General features: G+C 43.3%; 1 pseudogene across 1 annotated transcript; it reads left to right on the top strand.

The window, feature by feature from the left end:
- Positions 1-248: 248 nt before the first annotated feature.
- LOC147902850 (protein NEN1-like) lies at positions 249-3,235 on the top strand (annotated as a pseudogene). The gene is made up of 6 exons (XR_015540885.1): positions 249-880; positions 978-1,135; positions 1,219-1,265; positions 1,344-1,407; positions 1,555-2,661; positions 2,802-3,235. The product of XR_015540885.1 is annotated as a protein NEN1-like (transcript).
- Positions 3,236-3,643: the final 408 nt, after the last annotated feature.

Here is a 3,643-nt window from a genome sequence, read left to right as displayed (position 1 = left end):
CGGCGAACATCCCAGCTTCGGTACTGCGATTCCCGACGAAAATCACTCGTCAATCGCCAACGCTTCGGCTTAATCATAGATCGCGCACAACCAATTTTAGTCAAAATCCCAGCTCTCTCGCGAGTGAGCTCGCAGCTCCTCTCAATTCCGGCAAAGTCTGGTCATGCGCATTGCCATCGGTATTCCAAAAGCTTTAAATTTCTTCATGCTCACGTTTCATTTCCAATCGATCGATCGAAAGATACTTTCGCAGGAAAAAAAAAGGCTTCAGATTGGACGTTGAGGATCCTTTTGCCGAGTCTTTTTGCCACTACATTGCTTTCCCTTACCTTGAATGATCTAGTCTTTCGCTTCTTGCTTGAACGACAAGTACTTGTGAAATGCGTTGCGCTTAATCCCCTCCCGACGTGGATGATAAGCCACCGTAACTGTTTGGCTTCTTCTTTGCACGATCAGCCAACGCAATCCGTCCTCGGAACAGGAAATTACTACACAGGCTTCGTAGGAACTGAAGCATAGTTGGCTAGCTTCGCATTCTGATTCGATTTGGAAGTTGATTTCTCTGATTGAACAATGGCGGTGGCTTCATTCGATGGACGAATTGGCGTAGACCAACATGCCGCCAATATCGTCTTCTTCGACGTTGAGACCACTGTGCCATTCCGCACGGGGCAGAAGCACCAATTGCTCGAGTTTGGGGCAATTGTGCTGGATGCCCAGGGTCTTTCTGAGCTCCACTCCTACAACACTCTCATCAGGCCAAAAGACCTGGACAGCCTCAACCGTCGCAGCATCGAGTGCAACGGTATCACCAAGGAAAACGTAGCTAATGCTCCGACCTTCGCCGAGGTCGCAGATGAGATACATCGCCTGCTCAATGGTTCGTGAGGTTTTACCAAAAGACTCACTATCCTTCTGGAGAAGTCGCTCATCTTGCACTGATCCGCTTATGAGATCTTGAATTTTTATCTTTGTAGAACGGATTTGGGCAGGGCATAACATCTTGAATTTCGATATGCTTCGTGTGAGCGAAGCGTTTTCTGAGATTAGTCGACCAGCTCCCCGGCCTGCTGGAATTATTGACACCTATCCCCTGCTGAAGGCAACATTTGGAAAACGAGCCGGAAATTTAAAGGTAAGATAAGCGCCGTGGTTCATCAAGGTTTTCAGTTCAGCCTTACCGGAACTCCGTGCTAAGATGTCTTTCTCTTGTAACAGCTGGAAACCCTTGCAAATTATTGCGGCTTTGGAAAGCAAGAACACAGGTAATGTTGCTTCTTCCACAAGAACGTGATTTTTTCTGTTATGGATGGCGCGTCTTTAATTTACTATTGCACATCCAGAAGCTTGGCGGATGTTCGAATGAATCTGGACGTTCTTAAAAGTTGTGCAGCAGTGCTGTTTTTGGTGAGCTACCGGTATCCTTACGAAATTTTGTCGAACACGTTATTGTGAACCCATTGCTGTTTTCTTGGTGAGCGGTTCTGTTTTGCATGCGATGAGTTGTTTATATACTGTGGTTTCTGTAGCGACCAACATTTGTTGTCTCCACAGGAATCAAATTATCCCAACATCTTCACAGAAAGACGGGAATTCAATGCTTCTCCATCAAACGTGAAGCAGTCTGTTGTGCAAACTTCTCCCACTATCACAAGGCTATCCCAGGAGCGCACAAGAGACCAGCATGTCTCTTTCATTGAGGGGGAGAAGGCAAATGCAGAGGTTTCAAAGTCGATTACTGGCATCACAGTTGAAACTACATATGCAAAGACAGTTGCGCAACTTGCTTTTAGTGAGGTGTTAGATGAGTGTACAAATTCGCACGAAGTCTACCATTCATCAAGTCCAAGCTCAGATGCTGTAAAACAAGCTGAAAGACTTGCTTGCTCGGATCCAATGGCAGTTTCCAGTATAGCAACACATGCCTTCTGTCAAGAAGACATTTTAAAAGGTTGTAAGCTTTCCAACCTGATGATGAGTGGAGCTGGAGTCATAACAGCAGGCCTTGGGGAATCAAATATTGGTTCTTCAAAACATGTAAGAGCTCAGACAGGAGAGAATTGTGTTAAACCAATGAAGGATGACTTCTCATCCATCACTGAGACTGGACTGCCATATAATAAACCTGCACTTGGTAAAGCTGGGATTGATGATGTATCAGATGCACTCTTCTCTTTATTTTTGACTGAAGTGAAGGATGAACAGGATGTAGAGGCCTCAGATTCTGTGAGAAGCACAGTCAATGATTCCTCCTTGACATTGCAGATGAGTGAACACATGATTGATCCAGATTACAGGGTCAAAGAGTTAGAGATTGAAAGAGCCCCCTTCTTGATAGCAAGTTGCGTCTCTCTGGCTTTGATAGAAGCACAGGATCAGAATTATAAATTCGGATGCAAAAAAGTATTGTATCACAAGGGGTACCCATTGCAATTGCTGGAATTTAAAACCAGAATACGATTCACAGTTAATCCAACTTAACGCTTTTGATGACAGAGGCAAACCCAGATTTTCATTATTAATCGAGCCTTCTGAACCAGCATGTAAAGTAATTGATAAGTGTGATGATTTAATGAAAACCATTATGGCAGGGCAGAATGATGAAGCAACTTGGTTGCCTGCATTAAGGAAAGAGGAAGGAGTTTGGAGAGCTCGCATCAGGTGAGGATGTTATTGTGTTTGAACTTGGAGGCAAATTGGTCATGCAGATGGGTTTCTTTGCTCTTTTTTATGGAAATGATTTATACCGGTTGGTGTTTGTTCTTGGTCAGGGACGGTCATAATTTTTTTTTGGTTGGCAGCATAGGAACCAGAGGCTTGGGATGCTTGGCAACATACACTACCAAGTTCTATCGACACATGTCAAATGGATTGGAAGAGATAATCCTTGGTCATGTTGATGTGGTAGCTTTCAGAAATCTATTGCCACATGGCTCAGTTATTGACATTGGCTTAGGGTTTGATGCTTTCAGCATCAACAAACGCTCAGGCATCAGACTTCTTGCCAAATGCATTACTTTACCATGATTCAAAGGTCTCTACAAAAACACCAGATAATGGCATGCGCATGCCTGCTTGCCCATACCATATGTGGGGACTTGTAAGGCAGATTCACATCATTTCATTGTGGGATGGTAAGGGAAGAAATCCTCATACACTCGCTGATCCAGGAATTTAATTTAAGGGAAATTGAAGGTGTGGTAAAGTGAGTTCTACAGAGCCCCTCACTGTTCTCTTTCCATGCATAATTGTTCACCTTCCTGTCTAGTATTGTTTTGCATGTTATTGCATTGTAATTGTTACTTATTGAGAAGAACGTGAGGGGTTCCCAATTGGAGATTGTTGAGGGTGAGTGTACGCAAACGGTTGTATGCTGTTTAAATAAAAATTGATTCTCTTGCTTTAAGAAGTATTAACATTTCCACTTTTGTGATACTTCCATGGCAGGTTCTTTGAAGGCTCTTACCACAAGCACCTCAACTAATCTCTAGAGAGATGTGGCACCTAGATTTGATGAGTTGTTGAATTGGTGTTCCAAATAGTTAAAGAGAACATTTGGCATGTGCATTGCGATTTCAATTTAGCAATTTATGCCTTTAATATGATTCCCAACTCCCCATTGTTAGACTTATTATTTTGGTCC

The sequence above is a fragment of the Dipteris shenzhenensis genome, chromosome 4, assembly GCF_047967505.1.
Source record: "Dipteris shenzhenensis isolate YYH24624 ecotype China chromosome 4, Dip_SZ_1.0, whole genome shotgun sequence".
NCBI lineage: Eukaryota > Viridiplantae > Streptophyta > Polypodiopsida > Gleicheniales > Dipteridaceae > Dipteris > Dipteris shenzhenensis.
Note: the sequence above shows the minus strand (reverse complement) of the source record. Positions and strands in the feature narration are given on the sequence as shown.